General features: G+C 45.2%; 1 long non-coding RNA gene across 2 annotated transcripts; it reads left to right on the top strand.

Moving 5' to 3' along the window:
• Window positions 1-4,698: 4,698 nt before the first annotated feature.
• Window positions 4,699-21,828, top strand: LOC146892060 (uncharacterized). 2 transcript variants are annotated; one of them, XR_015734887.1, is made up of 4 exons: window positions 4,699-4,763; window positions 5,541-9,613; window positions 10,959-11,138; window positions 20,766-21,828. It is a non-coding gene; the product is annotated as an uncharacterized LOC146892060 (long non-coding RNA). The 2 variants fall into 2 exon arrangements; XR_015734886.1 differs by having other exon boundaries at window positions 10,796-11,138.
• Window positions 21,829-26,970: the final 5,142 nt, after the last annotated feature.

Raw genomic sequence — 26,970 nt, 5'->3', positions numbered from 1 at the left:
CAAAACTTCTATCACCTCTGCCTGTGTCCGTGAAAAACTTGGAAAATGATTGTCATCCTAGAACTTAGAACTTGGTGCCTTGGGAGCACTGCCTGTCACTGCCTTGTGGCCGACACCCACAGTGCTACATCCACTCATGTGGTAAGGTAAGAGCCTTAAGGTGTCAAATATAAACAGAGTATTCTGTAGTTTTAACCACCTTGCTGGGTAATTTCCATTTAATGTTAGCCTTTGACTGTGCTAACATCTCAAACTGGTGGGGTGGCTCAGTGGGTAAAGGCACCCACTGCGTGACCTGAGTGTAATTCCCAGAACATGTAAAGGGGGAGGGGGAGGACTGACCCCATTAAGTTGTTCTCCAGCCTAATCTGTGTGCCTATATATGTGCGGGTGCATGCACGCACACACACACACACACACACACGCACACGCACACACACACACATATATGCACATACACACGCACACACATACATACACATGACTAACATCTCAAAAAATGAAAATAGTGGCAGTGACATTAAAGACACTCTTTCTTCTTCCTTCCTTCCTTCCTTCCGTCCTTCCTTCCTTCCTTCCTTCCTTCTTTCTTTTCTCTTTTTTCTTTTTCTTCCCTCCGTCCCTCCGTCCCTCCATCCCTCCGTCCCTCTGTCCCTCCGTCCCTCCCTCCTTCCCTCCCTCCCTCCCTCCCTCTCTCTCTCTCCCTCCCCCTCTCTCTCCCTCCCTCCCTCCCTCCTTCACTCCATCCTCCTTCCTTTCTTTCTTGAGCTAGGTTCTTGTGTAGCCCAGGCTGGCTTCAGACTCATTATGTAGCTAAGGATGACATCGAAATGCCGATCCTCTTGCCGCCTCCTCCAGGGGGTTAGGGTGACAGGTTTGCCCCACCATGCTCAGTTTGGTCTGGATTCTTTACAGGACTGCTGTGTTACAGGAGAGAATTACAGCTCAGCCTACATCTGCACCTATGATTTGCAGACTGTGTATTTATGAATTCGCTGCTTCCTAATTTTTGTTTACAAGCTGTGGATCCGCACTGTCAGGCCTTCACACTCATGTGTGGACATGCACAGAGCTCAGTATAATTTGAGCCACTGGGCAAGCACGGTCTCAGCTAAAGAGGGACAAAGTGACGCTTTCAGCTCTCCCCTGCAAATGGGAGTTCTTTTTGTAATTTGTTTAGTGCCATAGCCTTTTATTTTACTGTCTGTGTGCACAGTTATTGGGCAGTTTTGCTTTTGAAAACGCTCCAGTCACAGGGCTGACCTGCTGTCACGGGCTCCTGGGCACAAGAAAGCTGCAGTGTGTCTAGAGAAGGGAGCTGTCGTGGTGATGCCTTCTTCAGGCAAAAGCTTCCGAGCCCTTTGCTGGGAGTTCAGAGTTGATGAACTCACACTATTTCTTGAAGCTACCTTTAAACCATAAACCAAGATTTTTTTATTCATTGACAAAAATGTTATACTTAGATGCTCCTGGAAACCCAACCCTGCATTTTCTTTACGATTGATGGTTTGGTACCTGCTAATTTCATGGCATTGGTGGCTTTACAGAGCAGAACTGCCTCAGATAACAAGAATCAACCATGTAGTGATGTAGTTAAAGGTGGTGGGAGTATTCTGAGACAAACATTTTTGGGCCATGTTGTGTTAATGTCACAGAGCGCATTTACACAAACTAAGATGTCTCTGGGTAACAGAATCTAAGGGACTATCGACACATATGCCTTCCCCATGCAGCGCACGACTGTGCTAGAAGTACTTACAGACTCTTACTGGAAGGAGGAGCTTGTGAATCTGTAACCTCTCTTCCCCTCCTTGGTTGGTCTGGAAGCCATACTGTTTTTGAACTAGAAGAAGTTTGTTAGTTGGCAAGGTAACGCATATGTCTGGTACCCTTTTCATAGGGATGACTGAAACATTCTTCTTTCAATGGCAGGAATTCCTCACCTGCCCTGACGGGAACCCCTTGCCTTAAGGTGGAGGTCTTACAGACAATGTGCTCTATTATTTCATGAAAATTGTTTATTCAACCCATGCTCTGGCCAAGTGGTAAAATGGGACAGCACGAAGGACTTCATTCATAGGCAGGTTAGAAGGGGATCAAGCTGATCTCGAAGGTTCCTTTGCTTAAACTACAAGCATAGAATCTTGGCCTGGGGAAGGATTTATTCTTAACCTGGAAGTGTCGGTGTATACGAGCTAGAAATAGATCCATTGGATTCAGGAAGATTGACAGCAATGACAGCTTAGTAAAGATGGCTTGGCTTCTTGGGAAGCCAGGACCATAAAAAAACCTATGTGACAGGAAGGAGATAGCAAGATAACCCCTCTATTGATGTTCCAGAATGTCTCATTCACAGTGCACAGATACATATCTAGTGGGACCCAGCCGATGGTTTAGATCAGAAAACTTTGCATGTGCTAAGGCTCTCATGGTATGTTCTAGGTTTCCTTTCAAATGCCTTTTCTTCTTTAAGGGTAGGGGTGGAATCCCTTGAGGTTCCTCAGAGAACTGCTGTTTCTTCCTAAGCTCTATGGGCTGTAGATGAGAAATGGGGCTTGAGTGTTTCACCCTGTCTGGATGTGTTCCCAGAGTCTGCTACATCATGGCCTTACCTCATCAGCATTACCACCGCCTGCTAACTATGTGCTGCTTCCTGCCGCATCTTCTGATTTAGCACCAGGCTTTTGTCCGACATGGAAATGCTCTGAGAAGAGGGAGTCTGGGTTCTAATATTGCAGGGTTGGGGTGGAGGGTATAAGTGTGTGCATGCAGTGTAGATGTGCATGTGTATGTCCATGTGTACACACATGAGACTGTGGCAGGACACCCTTGCAAACCCCAGAGCCTTTAGGAGTTACCTTTTCAGGTCTCTCTGCCTGGAGTCTAGAACAGGAGGACACACACTGGGGGACTCCCTCTGGCCATGCAAAGCCATTATCACTCCTTCAAAAAGCAGCATTCCCTAGGTCTTCTTGGCTCACCGTCCATATCTGGTAAGTTCCTGAATCTCCAGGATGGACATCCTTCTTCCTTCGGTATGCTCTGGAGTCATGACTGTTTAAGCCACTACCACACTACTCTCTGTCTTCCACCCACTGTCTCTAAAGCTTCCAGAAATGCCTTCTTTCCCCACATCTGGATCTATCTCTCTTTTCAGGTCTCTTTTTGGTGAAAACCCTTCGTGATAGTTTGAATGTAATTGCCCCCCCCCCACCGCTATGAGTTCATAAGGAGTGGCACTATTAGGAGGTGTGACTTTGTTGGAATAGATATCACCTTGTTGGAGAAAGTCTGTTCCTGTGGTGTGGGCTTTGAGGTGTCCTATGCTCAAGCTACTCCCAGTGTCACAGTCCACTTCCTGTTGTCTTTTTTCAAGATGTAGCCGGCAGCATGTTTGCCTGCACACCGCCATGCTCCCCGCCATAACGATAATGGGCTGAACCTTTGAAACTGTAAGCAAGCCACCCCAATTAAATGTTTTTCTTTATGAGAATTGTTGTGGACATAGCATCTCTTCTCAGCAATAGAAACCCCATCTAAGACACCCCTGAAGCCTTCTCATCATTTTTAGAGCCAGGGATAAGTAATCATGTGTACCACGCAATGTTCTTCAGGATTTTTGTCTCTTATGTGTCTGTGCAATATTCCTCTTATGTGTGTGCTTGGGGGCAGAACCCAGGGCTTGCTAAACACATGCTCTATGCCTCTACCCCCAACACTTTCTTTTTCTTGATACCCCAGTATTTGTGGATGATCTGACTGGGATCCACACTATCTGATCCACGGTTCAGGGGGCTGAGGTGTTAAATTGACTCAGGGTGTTGATTGGTCATAGGCTGACAAGCTTCAGGAAGAGGTGTGGGGGACAACATTTATTTACACGTATATTTACAGATATAAGAGAGAAATGGTTCATTGGCCTTTTTTGTTCCTAACTCAGCATTCCTCTTTTCTTCTTCTTCTTTTTTGAATGGCATGACGTCACCCACTCGCTGGTTTTATATAGCTCTCACTGAAGTAGAACTCAACGGAAATCGTGCCTATTAATTAGAAACCCAGAATGTGGGCAGTTTGGAACTGCTAATTAAAACTTACCAATTGAATTGTATTCACAGTTTTTAAGCCTTTTTCTTTTCTTGAACCTAGAACTTTGCTCTTCAGAGAGGATGGCTTTTAAAAAAGCATCTCCCATGAAAACAGTTCCTTTTATCTCCCGTAAAATCTCAAGGCTGGATTTTTTTTCTCCTTTGGGGAGGTTGTTAGTGAGAGACAAAATGGCTCAGGTCCCTTCTACTCTGCCCTCTAATGACTACTGCCTGCCCTCCTCACCAGCCTCACCAGAGTGGATGGATGATTAGTCAGGGCCCAGAGATGCCTTCCTTCCCAGGTTGGTCACATATCTAGGCTCTGTGGGGACATCAGTGACCTCTGATGAGGTGGGGTATGCCCTGTCCATCACCACAGCCCCCTGTAGGGAACCAAAAGACCCTATGAAGATAGAGGACCAAAGTCTGAAGGCACGGAATCTACCCGCTAGTCTTCTCTCTGTCTGGAATCCTCTGCAGAAGCCATCAATGCTGAAGCTTGCTCAGGAGTGTGACTGTCTGGGCACAGTGCCAAAGACTCACACAGGCCTCTCTGTTCAGCACAGACTGCATCTCAACCTGACTTTTTCTTCTTTTTTTTTTTTTTTTTTTTTTTTTAGGTGGCTCAGCAGGGATGCCCTTGTGACTGGAATCAGAGTTTGCACAGACTCCTAAGAGGTAGGCCTATATGAGGGCTGGGTGACGTCTCCAACAACTGGCCCCATTGTATCCTGGCCTGCGGGAGGAGAAAGAATAGGTTCTTGTGGCTGTGGCTGTTTGACTGTACTGAGCCAGGCAGGGCCATGTGTTGCGCATGTGCTTGGGGCTGTGGCTGAGGCCATGGCCAGCCATGTGCTTTGCGTTTCCTTTCCTTTTCAGAAGGTGGTTGATTCATGCAAAATGCTTAACAATGCCTGCCATGCGCAGCGCGGGGGATCGGATCCCCTTTGATGTGCAGGGTCTTTTTGGAGGTTCCAAAAAACCAGTTCAAAAGGTTTACTTTGGACACCACACCTCCAGCATATGTGAACGGCAAGGCCAGGCTCCCCAGGCGACTTGCCGGGGAAAACATCTTGTGCTGGCTTCTTCCCTTCTGTTTCGTCTTGTGCTGACCACAGGATTTCAGATTTCACACTGTCCTGGTGGTGAAAGGAAGGGATTAAGCGAAGGAAAATGGCCAGCTCGGAGCTGAGCTTTTTTTAGGTGTCCAGAGAAACAAGGACACACACCCTGCAAATCTTGTTGGACAGTCCGATGGCCAGGATGAGGCCGAGGCGGGGAACTTGCCAGCCATGAGGTGTTTCCCCTGCTGGTGCCTCTGAGCTGATAGAGCCACCTGGGAAAGACTGAAGTGGAGCCATCTGGTCACCAGAGTGGGTCCCACTGCAGCTGTCCCAGGATTTGTTTTCAGGTTGTTGGGATGCTGCTGTCATCTTTCTTGCTTTTCTCACACAGAATAGGATTTAAGGATGGCTGAGCAATGATGGGGATTTTGGAGAAATGTCATGAGGAAGGAAGGTAGGCACTCGGAGGAGAACCGTTTACCATACTTCTCTGTCCTGAGTTTCCTGTCCTGCCCTGTGATCTGGGGATGGGCTCTGGAAAGTCTGCACCTCTCCCCCATCCCTGGTTTGCTCACAGACAAGATTTTTGAGGAAAGCATGACAGAACCTGTCTTATTATGTATGCTCCCAGCCATGGCCATGGTCAGGGGCTCAGGGAAGGTGTGTTTTCTTTCTTATCTTTCCCTCAGGAGCTCTCTGAATTCCTTGTTCTTCCATGGGCTAAGGTGAATGCTTTCTCTGTGACTAAACTCCCCTGTAACAGTGAGCGGGGAGTTGGTGAGAACCAGATACCCCAATCCCTCTCTGTGTTAGCAAAAAGTCAAGGGATAACCCGGACTGGCCGCCTGGGCACAGGGAGCAGTCTGGACCATTTGCTAGCGCAGGTACACCAGAGCGTCATCTCTGGAGAAGGGAGGAGACGAGGAGGCCCCACGGTCTTGCCATCTGCTCCCTTGGAGCTAGATTCCATTTCTCTCTTCACACAAGGCAGGTTACCGTCCCTAGCAGCCGCCAACCTCCTAGCCGAAGCTGGCATCTCTGAAATGCCACAAATGCTCAGTTGGCCTCCCAAGTGATTTACCACAACATATGGAAATATCCTGGCCAAGCCTATAGCTATTTGGCAGATTACAGGTATCTATAAATCATGCACTAATTTTAATGCAATTTACTCCTGCTCTGCAGTGCGCTCTAGTCATCTGTCCTTCACAGGTTTCCCTTGCAGATCTCCCTGACCCTGTCCACAGAGGCTCACCCTCCAGCTTAGACAGAGGCTAATCCTTACGTACCCACTGAGGCTCTGTGATGCTGCACCTTCTCCACCGTCCTGCTCACAGGAGAGCATAGTGAATTAATTATTTTCCTTCCTGACTTGACATCATTGTGGATCCCTGGTTTCAGAACAGTCCCACGTGTGCCCTTCACTTCATGCTGTGTCTTTGCCAATTTCTGAATTCTGCCCTGAAGAGAAGGTAGGGTTCTGAGCTGGAAGGATTGTCTTTACATATCATAGACCACGGTCCTTCCTCCAAGTCCCTCTCTGACCTATTTCTCTTTCTCCATTGTTCTCCCTCTCCCTCCTTTCCTCTCCCCATTTCTTTCTTGATCCAATGTCTCTTGTAGGCAGTGTACATAGCCAAGGCCGAACTTGAACTTGCAATTCCCCTGCGTCTACTACCCAGATGCTGGACTTAAGGGTGAGCACCCTTACCCTAGGTTTATGTGTTGCTGGGGATGGAAGCTGGGGCTTCATGCATGCTAGGGAAGCATTCTGTTAACTGAGCTGATTTCCCAGCCCTAGGCTTTTGTTTTCATTCTAGAACACATGGCAGCATTTTGTTTCTGTGTGAGTTAACAGTTAGTGATTTGCCACTCCGGGGTAAGCAGTGTGCTCTGCGTTGATTGTCCTTTATCAAGGACTTGGGGACATCCTCCACCCTGCTCCAATTTTTACACACAAAAATACCACAAATCATTGCCAGGCATATGGGCATACACACACCTGTAATCCCAGCACTTGAGAGGAGGCAGGAGGAGGGTCAGCAGTTCAAGACCAGCTCCATCTACCTAAAGAGTTTGAAGCCACTTCGGACTACCGGAATCTCTGTCTCATCAAATATACAAACAACAGTCAGTCTCTAAGTTAGATTGGCAGTGAGTACTCTAGCTGTAATTTAAACATAAAGACATGGTCTCTTCTCTCTACTATATGTGGTCCCCCCCATAGCTAAATGGAGACCACTCTCAAATACACATACTCTTGGGGATTTTCGCCCATCTAGAAACTTATCTAGCTTGCAGATGTAATTAATCTGAAGTGATAGGTGTGTCTCCATGTCATGGGTGTGTTTTCTTTAATGTTGGCCACTGTTGTAGATAGAGATTATTCTCCACTTTAGCAAACAGTAACCAATTGACTAATTTGAAGAACCAGTTCTAGGCTCTTTTACCAATGCTACATAATTAGAATCAATCTATATTTATCAATGCTCTTCCTTGGTTTGTTTGGGCTTTGTAGCTTTGGTTCTTGGACATCCTTGACCAAGGTTTTTCAGATTCCTCTCACCAGTTTCTAGAAGGCATTTAGCATGAAATGCTCATGGCCAAGACAACAACGCATGATTTGTCTCATGGAGGCGGTTCAGTTCCCTCTTCTGTAAATTCTAGGACTAGAAACAGGGATACCTGTTGGAATTGTTAGGGAGCCTATGTCTTACAGGGTCAAAGAGGTTAAATGGTATGTCAGGACCCAAAATTGGGAGATTTAAAAGGAAAGGGAAGTGACTTGACCAAGGGAGAACATATTTGAATGCCATCAAATCTTGTCTCCAATTGGAAGGTTCTGGAGCCGGGGCAGTTACTGATGAAGATTAAGAAGGAAGTGTCTGAGTGATCACCATTGAGAGCGCTGGTGTGGGTTTAACAGTGTACAAGCTGGTTTGCGGCATTTCTCTGTGTGCCTGTTCTTCTCGGTTAGAGGGCTAGGTGATATATCTCAGTACCAGACACAGCACCTTCAGTGAAGCAGGTATTCAGAAATATTAACTGTTTATTAAGTCAACTGATGTGTAGTTAACACTGAAATGAACAAAAGCCTTAAATAATTCATGGCTTAGGTGTATTCCCCCACTATCAGTCCTCTTAACTGGAAAGCCTCAAACCCCTGTATTTGGTAGGGCACAGACTGAGATATTAAAACAGAAAAATTCCCAAAGACACCAATGGAGAGAGGATAGATGTTTTATATTCTTTTAGGTAGCAGTTCAGAGATCAGGAAGGCTGGACTGAGTCCAAGACAGTCACTGCAGACGCAGTCCGCATGACTTTTCCATGGGTCAGTGACTTCAAAGTCGTAATGAGCCTTGGACTCACCTTGCATTGGCTACAGCTGGGTCACAGCCAGACTGAAAGGGAAGCTGGAAAATGGAGCTTCACATGCCAGGAGTTCCATTATTAAAGGTGTGGAGAACACAAATTTGTAAGTAAGTGACCTCCAATAGAGTCCGTAAACTAGAGTTTCGCCGTGAGCCTCCCCTTAATCTGAAGCATTTGTGAAACAGATCTTGAGAGGAGCCAGACTTCTACTAGGCTTGGGTGGACTTTTGCTTGCTGTGGCAAAATGGCTTCTGTGAATATCAGGGATCTTTTATTTTCACAAGCTAGCCATTTTTGCTTTTTTTTTATTAAATATGTAAGATATTTGTTCTTCATAAATCCAATGGCGACAGAAAAAGTACACTGTCAAGTGAACCCTTACATGTCCCAGAAAGGCTGATACAATAGTACAAAGATGAAGAAATTGAGTGGGGGTGCAGAGGTGAGTAGAAGGAAGTCTACGAGGACAGAACTAGCAACCAGGTTCCATGTTTACAGCATCCACTCCTCTGTGGGTCAGCAATGTGGTCACCACTAAAGTATTGACCTCTTCTGTGTTTCAACTCTCTCTCCTGGGAGAGGTAGGTAATCTTATCCCAGGTAAACTCCCCTTTATAGGTTTGCTCCCGAGAATAAGGAGGCTGTAGGGATGGGACTTCTTGTGCAGGCTCCAGTTTGTAGGAGGTTTGCACCTCTCCTTTGAAAATCAGGATCGATTCATGTCTAGCATCTATCCTGTGTCTTAGTTATGTGTCTGCTGCTGTGATACATACCATGACCCAAGCAGCTTGGGAAGAGAAGGGTTCCACTCTTTCTTCCACAAAACAGAATATTATCAAAGAAAGTCAGGGCAGGAATTCAAGGCAGGAATGGAAGCAAAGGCCGTGGAGGAGTACTACTCACTGGCTTGCCTACTGTGGTTTGTTCTGCCTGTTTCCTTGTACCATCCTGGGCTGCCTGACCAGGGATGGCACCACCAACTGTGAGCTGGGCCTTCCCACGTGAGTCTTCAATCAAGAAAATGCCCACAGACTTGCCTGCCGGCCAATCACAAGGAAGCATTTTCTCCATCAGAATTCTTCTTTCCAGGTAAGTCTAGGTTTGTGTCAAGTTGACCAAAACCAGTTGGTACATTCTGTAAGCAAGTGGAGTGACTCTCTGAAGGCATTTCCTGTCGTGAGTGTTCCTAGCCTGGACATACAGTCTTTCATAAGTAACTAAAGGAAGCAACACTTTAGTTCTAGCCAAAGGGCGGTGACCCAGCCAGCTAGAGGCTCTGGGCACAAGGCTCAGGCAACTGACCACACCAGAGAATTACAACTCTGAACCCACCTACCAGGGGCCTGGCCCTGCAGAGCTGGATGGGCAGGAGGGAGGGCAACCCACAGGTAGCTGAGGAGTTAGAAAAACAATATTCTAAGTCCAGGCAATCAGTGTGAGGAGACTGAGACTATCAGGGAGCAGTATGTGCATGTGTGTGCGTGTACGCGTGCATGTGCATGTATGTGTGTGTGTGTGTGTGTGTGTGTGTGTGTGTGTGTGTCTACTGGAAACTGGAAACAGAACCCACCTATTGAAGGTTGGAAACATGGTTCCTGGGGGCAGCAAGATTGGTTTTCTCATCTGTCCCTTGGTTTCTGCAGCCCTGGAGAGTTCAGCCTTGCTCGGGTTCCAGAGGAGCCCATCAGAAGGAAGGACAGAAGGAACAGACTCTAGGGAAGCTGGACAGCACCCGCCCCCTCCAGGGAGGCAGTCTTCTTGGCTGAAAAGGCTCCTAGGTCATGTGAGGGAAGCTGGAGGGGTGTAGACAGAGGGAGATGGTAGATTTGCTCCAAGGTACTAGTTGTCCCTGCTAGTAGTAAATCCCCTCGTTCATGATGCAGAAGGAGATGTTTGCTTCTAAACTGATGTATTGACTGACAGAGGAGAAGGCTGGAGGGGCTGGCTTTGAACACTAGTCACTGGGAGCCTGTTCTTCCCTGGAGGCAACCTTAGAAGCACAAGTCCTGTCTGCTCCTTTCTTCAGTTCCTTCTCTTCAGCCTCCCTCTTCTCCCTCCTCTCTCTCCTCTCCTTCATGCCCTCTCCCTCCTTCCTCTCATCCCTCTCCTTTCCCTCCTCTCCTCCTAACAGACATTCATTTAACTGATTGATTACTTGCCAGGTAGGACCCTAAGAGTTGGAAAAAACAAGGGTGACCAAAGATTACAATCCTAACTGGGGAGACAACTAACTGGCAGTTGCTGGCTAAAATCTGTCTTTGTTCTCTCAAGGTCAAGGCCATGCCTACCTTCTTCTTGCTGGGGTCTGCACCAGGGAAGCCCTAAGTGGCATTCCTTGGTGGTCTACGAGGTGATAGGCTCCAAAATGTGCCAGCGGAACAGGGCAGTGTGACTCTTGCACACTCTTATTAGAGCGCCACTTGTGACCCTACAGCCATCACAGCACACGGCTATCTACCCAGAACTTGACGCCGCTTCCCTTGGAGGCAGATTGGAAACAGATGCAGTCAGCTGATGACATCTCCTGAAGTACGGAGGCAACCGTAGGAGAGCAGAAGAATTTTCACTCCAGAGACCTGGAATAAATGTCGAGTACCTTAGTCTTTTTAAAAAGGTTTGTTTTTTTACTATTTTTAGTTAAAGATGAGTGTGTTTGTCTGTGTGTGGATATGTGCACATGATATAGGTGTCCAAGGAAGCCAGTGGCATAGGATCACCTGAAGGTACAGATGGCTGTGAGCTGCCTGACTTGGGCACTGGGAACCTGCGGTCCACTGTAAGTTGAGCAATGTGCTTGTAACTGTTGAGCCATCTCTCCAGTCTCTCTCGAGCACACTGTGGGACGGGCACAGCATCGTGCGGTTCCAAAGCCCAAGAAGACCTGTCAATCTTTTAAGCTTCACAACAATGCTTCACCCATTAAAAACTGCTTCATGAACAGCTCCAGAAATTTGCTATTTTTAAAAGTTTGTGACTCTTTAAATTGTTAAAAATTCATTATTTGGGCCAGGTGGTGGTAGCACATGTCTTTAATCTCAGCACTTGGGTGGCAGAGGCAGGCAAATCTCTGTGAGTTCGAGGCCAGCCTGGCCTACCAAAAAGAGTTCCAGGACAGTCAAGGCTGTTACACAGAGAAACTCTGTCTCGGAAACAAACAAACAAACAAAAAAACCAAATGAACAAACAAAATAACAACGGTCAAAAAAAATTATTATTTGGGGAAGGAGGGACATGTGCTTTGGTACATGTGGAGGTCAGAGTCAAGTCTCTTTCCACCTTTACACGTGGTCCATGGATAGAATTCAGGTAAGCACTTTAACCCACTGGGCTAACTAGCTGGCCCTAAATTTATACTTCTTAATACATATTATAAAAAGACCAGGCACTGTTGAGATTTGTTTGGAGTAGAATGGCGGAGATTTAGACTTTTGTTCAGAGGAATAGGATACAAATCTCCTATGACCATTTTGGTTTTGGTGACTAATCTATGAAATGAGGCTGGAAAGTTCATGGCAGTGCAAATGTGATAAGCGTGAACTTGCTGGGGGAGGTACAAACGTGATAGGCGTGAAAATGCTTGGCTGATTCTCAAGTCCTGCACAGATGCCTGATTGTATCATGACTTGTTATTACTCAAGTGCCGGTTTGCTTTTAAGTGACTTTCAATGGCCTGGCATAAACTTGGGTGCTTTGAAGACCACATAAAACTGTAAAAGTTAGTGTCTATTTGTAATTTTTATTTTTTGTTTCCTGGCATACCCCTGACCATTATGGAGTAGAGATAACTTTAGCCGGTAGGCAAGGCCATAAAGGAAGGAGACCAATTGAGTGACAGCTAAATCTGTCTTAACGATTATGGAGCTGTTGATACTCCACAGTAAATAGAAGGGCAGGCCCCAAGGTCTGGGATTCCAGCCAGTACTCCTACCTGCTCCTATCAGCTCTCAGGGATTGTGGGAAATGCTGAGGAGCAGAGAAGGCAGAAACTTCACTGAAAAGGACTTTATAATGCAGCTTCCACGAGGTCCTTGTGTACGCTGGAGGGGACGCTGTGGCGATGCAGCTATTTTGGGGTCACCCAACTCTGCCAGTTACTCCTCATCCATGCTCCTACAAAGAAGCCCCATAAATGCATCAGTTCACCAGGGTGGACATGGATGGAATCCTTCCTTTGACCTGTCTGGACAGACACTGTTCGTATCTCCCCAGAAGTAATGTAAACGTTCCCGTTGTTTTTCACACAATAATTTTCTAAAGTGTGGCATTTTCTTCAGTCATGTTTTCTTTTCCAAGTCATGAGATTTATGCAGTAATTTGGGCTGAAAAAGTACACATTTAAAAAAGTTTTACATTTACTTGTGTGTGTGTGTGTGTGTGTGTGTATGTGTGTGTGTCCTTGTCATGGCATGTGTGTGGAGGTCAGATAACAGTTCCTGGGAGTCAATTGTCAATTCTCTCCTTCTAGGTAGGTTCTAAGAAGCAAACTCAGGTTGTTCGCTATGCCAGCAAGCATCTTTGCCCTCTAAACCATCTGGCCCATCCGGAAGACGATTTCTTTGTATTGTTATTAGTTCTATGTAGGTGTGTGTGTCTGCATGTGAGTGAGTATGTGCATGCAGGTACAGGTGCCTGAGGAGAATCCCCTGCAGCTGGAGTTATGGATTGATGGGAACCTCCCAACGTGAGTGCTGGGAGCTGAACGCTTTGCAGTCTACCCCTTCTAGGAAGTATTATGGTTAGAGACCAATGATTCATACCTTGCCAGGTAGAAAGTTGTGCCCGAGGAACCAGAGGGGCATGCTCCCTGCCACAAAAGGCCCTTTTTCACGTCTTAAGTAATACCTGGTTTGTCTCCAAAGACTTGACCCACCGAAGTAAACAAAACTAATGAGTTCTAAACACTTGTAAATTAGCCTGTTCTGATGATGAAGGGTGATGGTGGCAGGGGGATTGCTGGGAGCTGTAGATCTTCCAGCATAGGCCTGGAATTTTTCGGGGGAGTTGGGAGGCAAAGGAATCATTCTGTTGTAGAGTCTGGAGAGCAACCCTACTATGATTTCAATGCCAAAAGCTATAGTTTTAACAGTTGGGTTCTTTAAGGCTCTGACAGAGTGCTGATGCCGACCTGCTGAGTTCCGGCTTTCAAAATGAGACGAGAAGGGAGGGCGGGCACTAAGAGGGTCCAGAAGGAAGGGCTGTTCTTGCTCTTGGCACTATGTCTGCTGGTGCAGAGTAGATAACCCGATAGGCTTAGGGCCTCTGGCAAGCTTAAGTCTAGCCACAGCCCAGGTGTTTGGTTTATAACTCTGTCGGTAAAGCCAAACCACATGCACTTGGTTCTGAGAAAACCAACTAATAATGTAAGAGGTAATTCCAGGAGAAAGACTAACTGGCAGTTTTCTAGCAACTGGAAAGTCTGAGCAAGCTTCTGACTGCTCTGCTCCCTGCCCTCTGACTTGCTCACACTGGGCTCTGCCTGTCTTTTACCCTGTTACAAAGACAGACACCCTCTGAAATGCCCTATGGCCCTAAGCTTACCTGTCCAAAACCTGATAAACATGTATTCAATTTGCTCCTTCCCTCTCTCCCTCTTTTCCTCCCTCCCACCTCTCCTTCCTCCTTTCCCCTCTCCCTTCCTTCTTTCCTTTCCTCCCTGCCCTCTCTGGCCCTTCCATAAAATCTCCAGTAGCCACATGCTGAGTGAATTTGAATTTCTAGTCCTTCTGCCTTCACCTCCCAAGTGACAGGATTACAGACATGTACCTGTCCCTGGCTTCATGCCGTGCTGGGAGTTATACCCTGTAGTGGCATTTCGTTTGTATTTTAATAGGTAAAGCTTGCCTGAAGATCAGAAAAGTAACACAGTCACACTGGTCAGCCTTATAGAGCAGGCAGCAATGACACACACCTTTAGTCCCAGGAGCCGCACTAGTTTGCCAAAGAAACCAGGTGGAGGTAGTAGTGCGTGCCCTTAATCCCAGAACTAGAGAGGAATATAAAAGGGGAGGAGACACTCTCCGTCTCAGTCTCATTCTGAGGTTTCCTGGAGGCAGGACCACCATGTTTGGATTGAGGCTGAGGTAACAGCTAGAGGCTGGCTGCTTTGCTTTTCTGGTCTTCAGGTTGAACCCCAATATCTGTCACTGAGCTTTTATTAATCATGCTTCAGTACCCAGAGCATCCTGAATGCTGGAAAGCACTCTGACAACTGACCTGCATTCCCCAGTCTATATATACCTATTTCTGGAAAATACAATCAATGTATTTATGATAAAGTTTGGCAAAGGCTGGCAAAATCCACCTCTGACATCTTTTGCTGACAAATGCGATTTTCCCCTACCACTTGCTCCCAGAGGGCTCCTGCAGCAGGTAGAATTGAAAATGGACCTAAGGGAGCTCCCATTTTTGTTATTTTATTTTGTGTTGACAGAGTTCTGATAAGTAGCCCAGACTAGCCTTGAACTTGCAAACTTCTTACCTCAGCCTCCTGCACACTGGGACTGTAGGCATGAGCTGCCATGCCTGGCTTGCTTTCTTTTCTCTTAAAAATGGGAGGTGTTGGGGTTAGGGGAGGTGTCACTGCAGAGTGACTTGCCAAAACCATAGCTGGCATTGACTAAGAGGGCAGAACTCTGCCCTGTTTCCTGTGTGAATACCTCCCGGGTGTAGTCCCAGGATGTGATATGGCTAAGGACCCCGGAGCCTGCACTAGCGCTACTTCCTGGCCCTGCCTCCCCAAGGTCATGTCTCTGGGATCTTGGCTGTTGTCTCCTCTGCCCTTCTAGGGGCTATCGCTGCTGTGGCTTTAATACTTATGCCTCTTGGAATTTAAACCCTAAGGTGACAGTGTGGCTAGATGAGGTTGTGGGGGTGGGAGAGGGGGTGATGATTAGGCTGTGACGCCCCATTCTCAGCGGTGTTCTCAGAACCTTATACAAAGCAATGGGGAAAAACATTTATCCCTTCTTGTCCTTGTACTCAGTATGAGGACACAAAACGCAGAGTGAAGCCCTTCCTCCGTACTGAGTCATTTGCACCTTCACTTTAGACTTCCCATAGACTACAGAACTGTGGGGCGTAAATTTATATTATTTCTTGATTACTTCATCAAATATATTTCATTGTTGCAGCAGGAATGGACTAAGGTTTGTGTTAGTCAGCTTTCTGCTGCTGTGGCAAGATACCCAAGCTACACAACCGAAAGGAAGAAAGGTTTCGGTCCCTCATTACTTGTGTAGCTTGCTTTAGGCCTGTGGTATCACAGCATAGCATATGATAAGAGTGGTCATGGGAGCCCGGAAGTGAATGATTGAACAAAGTGAGGCATTGGTCTCAATATCCCCTGTAAGGGTACCTTCCCAATCACCTGAGTTCCTTCCACTGGAGTTGAACTCTAAATAGTTTCTGACAAACCCCATAGCATTACCGCTTGGGGAACAAATTGTTACCCTGTGAGCCTTTGAGAGACGTTTAAGATGCAGACTACAGCATGTGTTTCCTCAGAATAAGAATCAGATACAGATGTGTGAGGTTGCCCCGATATTCACTTAAAATAACAGAAGGGACATCCTTTGTCATTGTGAAGTGTTTAGCTGGTGGAAAGTACACTGTTGTAACTAGCGACCACGTAATAGCATCACACCACTTTTTGTTTGGCCTGGCATTCCTGCATCCCTAGGTTGGCCTTAATTAATTTCAGGTGTATGATTAATATGCTAATGTTGCTCTCAATCTGCCCTGGGCATCTCACTATCCTACCATGTCTTGACCACTGACTGTGCTTTGAACTGGAACTCAGCGGGGCTCTTGTGAAGATGGCCTGTCTATCACATTTCCAAAAGCCCCTCTGCAACAAGAGAGAAGCCAGAGAGATGGATGGTAATTGCTGCAAATCGGTTCCAGGGATTCCCTCAATGGGAAGCTCTGCTAGGGCCCAGAGGACGGCTCTAATCACAAAGTTCCAGAAGTGTGTGACCTCCCAGGAACCTTCCCAGGCATTGTGTAAAACGAGGAGAAACATGCTCTGAGTCAGAATCACGGCTGATCTTAGGAAGGAGTACGGGCAAACTCATTGTGGCCTTTGTGACCAAGGACAATACGTATTTGCTAAACAGGCAAATGTTCGGTCAACATGTCTTGCTTAGCCCATCTGGCTAGGGGCTCAGCATTTCCTTTCATCTTAGAAGTTCTCTTCCAATCCATGGGTGAGTGAAGAGGCCTGGTGTGTCTGTGGCTACCTGCTAACCACACAGCTGTAGCCGAAACCAAATGAGCAAATGCAGAAAAGCTTTCTTTCAAGAATGTCTCTGGCTGGGGATATGCTTAGGGTAGAGTTCTCGCTTGTCAAGAACAACGACTTGGGTTCAGGCCTTTAGCACTGCATAAGACCTCACCACTCCTGTAACCCTCTCACTGCTGTGGAGAGAGAAGGCTCAGAAGTTCAAGGTCATCCTTGGCTATGTAGGGAGTTCCAGTACAGCCTGGGCTGCATCAGATCCTGTCTTTAAAAACATAACTTATTTAACAATGCAGCCCCTGGAATATGCTGTTATTTTGCCCTGTGAAGATTTTCTGAGTCTTTGCATTTCTGGCTCAGTGGAAAATGGATCATCTTTCTAGTGTGGGGAAATAGCGTTGATGGGAAGCGACCGGAGCTGGGGCACTAGAGAAGCCTGAAGAATTCGCATTTCATACCTGCTGCAGTGTGTTCATGACCAAAGGTTACTTGCATCTCTTGATATGGAAAATCAGCAAAAACGCGTCATGCCATTTTCCATTGCTTTTCCAAGATCACATCTGTTTGGAGCTGAACCATAGCATGTGTTCTGGGGAACCTGTTTGAAATTAACTTTTATAGCTGACTTTTACAAGCAGGATCTTTTATTGTCTACAACTTGGCTGGGGTTCAGGAAGTTCCCAAGATGATTTACTGTCATTTGTGTCTATTGTACGGTCGTTGATGAAACCGATATATTATTGAACATATGCGGTCATTCTGGCTATAGACAACAGGTCGTCTAAGCTTTTTATCTGAAGGCCTGAGAGCTCACGCTGTAGAAGGGGGATGGGACGTTGAGTGTTTTAAGTGAAATAGTTACCTGCAGGACTAAAGCATTTGTGACCAAGCCTATAATTCTTTTCTGTTTGCCAATACAGTAAAAGCTTGTTAGAATCTAGAATACGTAATTTCAATAAAGATTAAGGTAATATCTCTCAAATAAAGGCATTATTGCATTCTTGTAATATCTGCTGAGTCATTTATAAGGTAATCTGAATTCAAGGAAGGTGATAGGTTTTTGTTGTTGTTTTGCTTTACGGGACCTTGCTATGTTGGCTGGCTTTGAACTTACCATCTTGCTGCCTCAGCCTCCTGAGTGCTGAGATTAGAGGCATGTATCACCACGATCAGGTTTTTCCTTCCCTTAATACATAAACTAACTTTTTTGAAAACTTTTGGCATCTAAGTTTGGAGACCCTATTGAGTCCTCACTAACCCCTAAGGCACCTTTTCCCTTTAAAATGGAAGTAATTTATACGTGTACCACCCTATTCTTCATCATAAGAGTCTGGGAGTCAGTGGGCAATCTTTCTCTTTTCTTTTCCAGTTATGATCTTGCTGTGCAGTTCAAGCTGGCTTCTACTACATGAAATCCCGAATTTAAAACAAAACAAAACAAAACAAAAACCTAGCTTACATTAACCACACACGGTCCGGTTGGTTTTGAACTATAATCCTGCCACTTTAGCTGTTTGAGTGCTGGTCTGACAGGCATGTGCTACCACATGGCTTTGCTCATATAGGAAGCTACAAACTAAACCAATGAGGCCGGGTGGTGGTGGCCTACGCCTTTAACCCCAGCCCTTGAGAGGCAGAAGCAGGAGGATGGTCTGAATTCAAGGCCAGCCTGATCTGTGGGGTGAGTTCCAGGACAGCCAAGACTACACAGAGAAACCCTGTCTCAGACCCACCTCTGCTGCCCTCCCCCGCCAAAAAGTTCAAGGTTATCCTCAGCTTTATAGCAAGTTCAAGACAAGCTTGAACTACGTGAAATCCTGTATTAAAAAAAAAATAACAAAACAAAACAAAACAAGCCTAGCTTACATTAACCACACATGGTCCGGTGTGTGTTTTTGTTCTCAGGCCGGCCATAGAACAGGGCTGAGTCTCAGTTGTACAAATATCCTTGCAATATTCTGAATTCACCTTCATCATTTTAATCTGCTGGGTTGATGATTTGACAGAGTGATATGTCTATAAACTTTAAAAATATTGTTTATATATTTGTGTGTATGTGTGTGTGTGTGTGTGTGCCTGTGTGTGCATCTGCAGGAACACGCCCATGCCACAGAACACATGTGGAAGTCAGAGGGCAACTTGCAAGAGTCAGTTTCTTTACCATGTGGCTCTTGAGAGCAAACTCCGGATTCAGGCTGTGGGAAAGCCTCGCCTGCTGAGTCATCTCTATTAGTAAACGTTTCCCCAGATAGGTGATGGAGCTTTGAGTGATAAAATATGTGCTGTCAGTGTAGAAAAACCCCTTCGCTGAAGGCTGTCAGGCCAGGCCAGTCTGATTCTGGATCTATACGGGCCAGGCAGAAAGAGATCTTTCTGTTCTTGAGGCTGCGAACCGGCAATTCAAGAGCACGTCTTCAAGCCAGATGCATCTCTTTCTGTAGAAAGGAAGTAAGCATGTTTTCAAAGGCTTCTGAGACAGCCAAATGAGAGTCGTGTTAATTTGGTGTAAAACTTCATGTGGCATATTACTAATGCCAAAGAACAAAGCACGGAGGATCTGGTGACTAATTACTAACAGCACTGTCGCAATTTTATGTAAGTGTGAACAAGAATCATATGTTTCTTATGGTTGGTCCTTGTTGACGCTCTTCGTCTCGCTGGGGAAAGTGTGATAATGAGCAGCAGCGAGCGAGCGAGCGAGTGGAACACTGAGAGCCGTTGTGCGCTTCCCTCTGGACAGTGTTTCGTACCCACGCCCAGAGACTCTGGGGCGATGGACATTCTTGGAATGAATACAACAGTTGAACGGTTGTATTTAAAGTAATCTCGCAGGTTTGAAGCCAGAGATTCCTCAATAACAATTAAAGGGGATACCACTGTGAACTGATACGGCAGGAAGTGTCAGAGACAACCAAGTGGAGTTATGTCGATGGCACAGGAGAGTTCCAGTTATGTAGAACTGAGAGTTCCAAGTCTTGCTCCAGAAATAGAACAAATAGACCTTAGCAAACTCCATGCAGGAGAATAGGATTCCAGGAGGGAACAGGTTTTGATGTTGTTTAAGACCAGAGCAGAGGCTTGACTTTCTTTTATCTTGTGTGTGTGTGTGTGTGTGCGTGTGTGTGCGCGCGCGCGTTTGTGTGTGTGTGTGCGTGTGTGTGTATGTGTGATAGGGTGTTGAAGATTGAACCCAGGGTCTCATTTATGCTAGGCAAGTGCTCTATCACTAACCTACATCCCTAACCCCCTCCTTTTAAACTTAGGGTTTTTTTTTGTTGTTGTTGTTGTTCGTTTGTTTTTACTTTTTTTATTTTGAAGGTTTCACTAATTTACCCTAGCTGTCATTGAACTTGCTCTATAACCCAAGCAGGCCTTGAACTTTCATTCCTCTTGCGTCAACCTTTCAAGTATCTCGAAGAGGCAGCACTCAAGACAAAAGAGACATGCACGCACGCACGCATGCACGCACGCACAGAGACACACACACATGCATACACACATGCTTACATGCATACACACAATGTACACGCATACACACGCATGGATACATACATATGTGAGTGTGCACACACACACATATTCACACACAAGGCCTGGATGCTCATAGAATAAAAGGTTCCAGAACAAGGGCTGGTGCTTTGTATGTTTGAAATAAAACAGGAGGGAGGCAGGGCAGATGGTGTTTACCGTACATTCCAGAATACTCAGAAAGATGAAGCAGGAGGATCTTGAATTTGAGGCTACATGGAGTGTCTTAAACAAGAAACTCCAAAGACAAGAGATGCTGAAGATGAAAATAGAATGATTTAAGAGAAAATATTCAAATCCTAGAATCTTAAAGTGTATTTTAAGGGGATCTAATGGCATTTTTACTGTCTGTCATTTACCCAATGGGGTGCAGGGACAGTAGGACCTTGAAGCTGTTTAATGGGAAAATGGGAATTAGATTGGTTTCCTAAGCCCCCTGCCCAGTACATCTTCTGATGTCACTTCTTTAAAATCTAGCTTCTCATCTCGGAGCCCATCCCCACCAAGACAGCATCTGTGGGAGTCTGCCCTCATTCCTCACAAAGTCACTGCATTTAGGGCCTAGCGTGGCTCCACTTCACAGACCTTCGACTGGAGGATGCTCCAACCACCTCCCACAACCTGCAGACTGGAATCAGAAAATCTGGTTGTGCTCTTATTCCTGTCAAGTCACTTAATCCCTTAGGTCTGTTCACTTATTTATAAAGTTAGAAGAATGGCCGGGTGATCTCTCAGGGCGCTTTCAGCCCCGAATGGCGAAGATTCTCTTTAGACTCATTTGAAGAGCAGACAATGGAAGCTATTCCACAGACAGGCTGGTGACGGCCTTTTTAGATGCAAATGTGAACTGCGAATCCCAAAAGGGACTGTGGCAATGAACTGCCCCTAGTGGAGGGTCATGGACCCTGATGGATGGACAATACCAGCAGGCAACGTAGGAGAAGAACTCAGGGGTCACTGAAGCAAGCGGAATTTCAATGACGGGGATGACAAACCAATGAGGTAAACAGAGAACCTGAGTCAAGTTTATTGAGTCCTCTGACTGAGGTCATGATGGAAACCAGATTGTTGAGTTTCTCGAAGTGTCTGCCAATGATGTGATAGGAAAAAATGATTGGATGGGAATATAAATTTTTATAACACCAGGGAAAATGAGGTTGAATCGATGCCTTACGGCAAGTCTTCTGACTGCACGCATTTGCAGTGAACAAGAACTGTTGGACTATTTCATGCTGCCATTGGCAGCAAACAATTTGGGTTAAGGTGGTCATTTGAATCAGATATGTTCCCCCATCGGCTCGGGTTTTTAAACACTTGATCTCTAGTTGGTGGCATTGTTTGGGGAGGCAGCCTTGCTGGTGGAAGTAAGTCATGGGCAATAGGCTTTGAAAGTTCATAGCCTCACCCCACTTCCAGTTTGCTCTCTCTGCTTCCTGTGTGTGGTTGGAGATGCTATCTCTCAGTTTCCTGCTCTGGCTGCTCGGCTGCCATGCCTCATCTACCATGATGGCCTCTGATCAGTCCGGAACCATATATCAAAATAAACGCTTTTTCTGTAAGTTGTTTTGGTTTTGGTATTTTACTGCAGCAGCAAAAAGTAATTAATACAGGTTATTTAAATCATTTTTAGTTCCTTCCTGAGCTGTAAATGATATGCAAAGCAAAATATTCTTGGACTGAAATAAGATAAAAACACATACACATGAACACACACATGAACACACACACACTTTGCGAAAATGATTTCTTTCTATGTGCAGTCTCGAACAAGGTCTTGATAAAGACACATAGGCTGTTCATATTGGTAGGGCCTTGAAATCCTTTTGAGCTGCATGGACATACCTCAAAGGTAGAATAGATGCATATACACTACTTTGTGGGATGCAACCATTTGCTATTTCTCTAAAAGTGATAGCATAATCCAGTAGGTCAATGGATCTGTTACCTGAATAGACAACGATTCCTTAGCCAGACATAGAGACACATTCCTATAATTCAGACACTCTCAAGACTAGTGCAAAAGGATTAAGGTTAAAAGCTACTTTGGTTGTGAAATAAAATGTAGCACACATTCTAATTATTCTTAATAAAAACCCAGAGTCAGATATAACGGGGTGAAAGCTGGGAGATAAGTGAAGCAGTGCAGCCACCATTAGAGAGACCTTTTACCCCTACCGAATCCTCAGACCAAAAGGGCAATTCTGTCCTCAGACTGTGTCCTCAGACTGACCGCCTAGACTGCAACCTCAGACTGCAATAAGCTCCCGTCTCCTCCTGCCTTATATTCCTCTCTCCAAGCAGCCATATTCTTTCCTGTCTCTACCTCCCAAGTACTGGGATTAAAAGTATGTGTCAGCACCACCTGGCCTCTAGTGGTTTAGCTCTGCACTCCGATCTTCAGACAAGTTTTATTTGTTAAAACACAAAATATCAGTACAGTGAAACCCTGACATCAAACAAACAGCCCCAACCTCTCCTCAAACCTTAGTAAGGCTCAATGCCGAGTAATGATTGTCACTATTAACTGTTAGGAATATTTCCTAACCGAGCCTCTCCACCAACACAAAGAACTGCAATCAAACCAGATTAGACCCCATCAAAAATGCCCACGTTTAATGAATGCAGTGCTCTTGGGTGGCTGGGAGCATGGTGGGGGAAGACAGAGGAAGAACACAGGCAAAACCCGAAAACTATGTGTTCCTCTTTCTGGTGTGAGTCTAAATACCCCGTGGGAGTGGTCCTGACTCTCCCCGGAGAGGGGTCAGTGCTTGGCAGGCTGGGAGTTGGAGTCCAAGCATTTGGCAGGTTGGGAATTAGAGTCCAGACCAGGGCAATTCCCAGGCCAGGGGCTGGGGTGACACTTCCAACTCAATATTACATTCCAGACTCTTTGGGTATAAGGGTGTTATAAGGCTGGGGTCTTACTTTTGACCAAACATTAACTTTATTTCATAACACCTCTGGGAACATCTGGGGGTGTGTTTCAGGTTTAACTGAGTGTGATGGCTAATCTTGGTTGTGCACTTGACACACTTGGGAAGGGGGAACTCAGTTGAGGAACTGCCTCCCTCAGATTGGTCTTAACAGCTCTTGAACGATGAGGGCTGATAATGGGAAGGTCTAGAACAGTGTGGGCAGTCCAATTCTGGGGCAAGTGGGCCTAGGCTGTGTAGGAAAGGTAGCTGAGCAAATCAGAAGAAGCAGGCCAGGACGTACCATTTGTTCATTGGTTTCTTCTTAAGTTCTTGCCTTGAGTTCCTGCCCTGGGTTCCATCAATGATGGGCTGTCACCTGTAGGCCACATAAGCTCTTTCCACCGCAAGTTGTCTTCTGCCAGAGTTTTATCATGGTCACGGTCACAGATAGCAACCAAGGACAACGGATGATGCAAGAACCACCTTGAATTTGTGCAGGCCATCCTATGAGCTAGGTAGAAAGGAAAAAGTGAGAAAGTGGGTCAAATAATGGTACTCAACTCTCTCCTTTCTTAATGGGGATGCAATGTGATTAGCTAACTCATGCTCCTGCCAGCGTCCTTCCATGATGAACTGTAGCCTTCAAACTGTGAGCCCAAGCAAACCTTCATTAAGTTCCTTTGTTGAGTACTTTGTCATGAAAATGGGGAAAGTTAACCTCTGGGAGATAAGAAACTAAACATCAGAGGGTAAAAATAGTCGCTAGATGTTGGTCTAATTGTTTTTCCCACCTTGGGTTATTCTGGTGTGAAGATGGTCTTTGAGTTGGAAAGCAAGAGTTCTGATGAAGACTCCACTGGGTCCTCCACCATTGGTTTTGCAGCTTCCCTTGTGCCTAGACTAAAGTAGGCTAAGTGAGATATATCACATTTCCTCATTTTACAGGCAGAACACAGATGATACAAATTATTCAATGACCCTCACCATGAACATTTATTTGCACTAGAAATACTGAGTCCTGATTCTCACAAGAAATGACTCATAATTAATATATTTCATTTCATATATAGCAAACAGGGAAACTCAGGGATGAATACTGCATGAATATTTTAAATTTGCAAGAAAAATCACGAAACGATCCCTTCGGTTTAGTTCACGCTATGCTTTTGCCTTAGATACAGCAAAGATTTTGAAATCAAAAAGATTTTCATTTTACCTTTTAGGAAAACAGCATAATTTATCTGCATGGTTGAATTTTAATTAGCACTCCTATTGCCTATTTAAACATTCAAAGATATAAAACGAGCCAACCAAATAGGAAGACATATAGCCAAGGTGTTTGCTACCATGATTGTTCCCGAGCACTGCCTTGGGATAAGGCTCAACAGCAGACTCAAGCTTAATAGTCTGACCTGGTTCAAAATTAACCCATTTGTATGCATGATATTTTACATAGGGGTTAGCCTTAGTAGCAATTGTTGGTAATGATGAATCTTTGTACAGCCCTAAGGATCTCTGACATTCTTTGGAAGCAAATTAGACATTCTTAAAATTAAAAATAAACCATTTTATAGGAGACATTTCCCCCACCAACAAGGCTTATGTGGTGGTTATGTGTGCAAGGCTTATGGGTAGTTATGCATGGTCGTAAAATGTTTAGGTGATGAATGGCATGCCCCACTTCCAGTGGATAATCTCGGATCAGGACACAAAGTTTCGCTTGTACACTCGGTATTGAGAGACAAGAAGGACAGGGCCAAGGAGTCAAGGAGTCAATCCACAAGAACAGACTTAACTTTGGAGATGGGTCTCTGCTTTCTTACAGCACATTGGAAGGTCATCATTCAATACAAATGTGCCCTGCTGTACCGGGAGTGTGCTCTCAGAAGGCTGAGCCTAAGCTAACAAGATATAGAGTAAAAGAAAAATAAAGAGAATTTGCCTTTCTACATCTTTAGCTTCCAAGATTTCTGTGGGCTGAGCAGATATGGTCCTGGCTAATTCTATCAGCCTTTCTGGTGGTGGTCATTGAGGACTAGGTGAGGTATAGCTTGGGCTGTAGGTCAGATATCTTTGATGAACCATTAGTGATAAATTCCCAAAGCTGACCTGCTAATTGGTTTTGTGTAGTAGTTGAGAAATATTGTGTACAATAATCGTGTAATCACACGGATGATGGTGGTCTTATAAGAAGAGAATAATGGAGATGAAAAGCTTCCCATTATTGAGTGATGTCGAGGTTGTTATGATATCACAGTGCAATTCATTATGTATTTCTGATGCCGCTGTTGGCAAACCTGTTGTGTAGATAGTCTCGTAATCCTATAAAACTGTAACAATATAGTTATATACAGTATATAATGCTGATAATGGTAGTAAATGGCCATGTTACCTTCTATTTTTTCTTTAGTGTATACTCATAGCAGTTCACTGAGAAATAGTATATCTTGTTATATTGATAGCCACCTCATAGAACTCTATTTGGTTAGTCTATCTACTTACCTACCTACCTACCCACCCACCAATTCATCTATCTATCTGTCTATCTATTATCTATCTATCTATCTATCTATCTATCTATCTATCTATCTGTCTGTCTGTCTGTCTGTCTATCTATCTATCTATCTATCTATCTATCTATCTATCTATCTATCTATCTATCTATCTATCTATGGTGGTTTAAAAGAAAATGTCTCCCAAGGGAGTGACACTATCAGAAGGTGTGGTCTTGTTGGAGGAAACGTGTCACTGTGGAGGCGGACTTTGAGTTCTTTTATGTTCAAGCTCCTCGCAGTGTCCCAGTCTCCTTCCTGCTGCCTTCTGATCTAGATGTAGCTCGCGCCATGTCTGTCTACTACCATGTCATGTGTGCTGCCATGCTCCCTACCATGATGACAATGGACTGAGTCTCTGAAATGTAAGCTGTCATCTCCAATGTTTTCCTTTTTAAGAGTTGCCTTGGTCATTGTGTCTTTATAGCATTAGAAACCCAAACTAAGACACTGTCTGTCTGTCTATCTGTCTGTCTGTCTATCTATCTATCTATCTATCTATCTATCTATCTATCTATCTATCTATCTATCTATCTATCTATCTATCTATATTCCTCTCTCCAGGATTTCATGCATCCCAGGCTGACCTCTGTAGCCAAGGATGACCTGATCCACTGGTCTCCACTCTCTAGCACTGGGGTTGTAGGCATGTCCCTCCATACTGAATTTATACAGTGATAGAAATCAAAGCTAGGGCCTTGCACATACTTAGTAAGTCCTCTCTACCAACTCAGCATGCCCCAGTTCTGCTCACCACATCTCCTGCTGGCATAAAGAGGCCATGTCCTGCTATTGACCCTGCATTCTCTAAGTGTTCACTAATATATTGCTTGTTGTTTACAAAGCCATGGAATTGCCTGATGACCTAACAGTGACATGATTTGCTCAACTGCCCTGGTCAACTGAGATTAGGAGTCCTTGGAGTGAAACACAGAAGCCCTCCTCATAAGTCATGATGTGGTCACAAATCTTGTAGGAAAATATAACTTGCAAGCTTTTCTGCAGCCCTGAAAGGCAACCTGAAGCAAACTTAGGTGTCGAGACACAAATGTTTACCAGCCCTGTGACTGATGTCTCACCGACGGGGAACAATTCAATGATTAAAACTACATCTCTGTAGCATTTGGAATCTTACGTCTTTCCATGCAGGAACTGTCCATTTTTGGGAATTACAGATGATGATGATACGGTTTCTCAAACACAGTCTGATGGGGC

This window comes from Myodes glareolus, chromosome 14, assembly GCF_982192425.1.
Source record: "Myodes glareolus chromosome 14, mMyoGla1.1, whole genome shotgun sequence".
In the NCBI taxonomy this organism is placed as follows: domain Eukaryota; kingdom Metazoa; phylum Chordata; class Mammalia; order Rodentia; family Cricetidae; genus Myodes; species Myodes glareolus.
The sequence above is the reverse complement of the archived record's forward strand: the minus strand, read 5'-3'. Positions and strand labels throughout refer to the sequence as shown.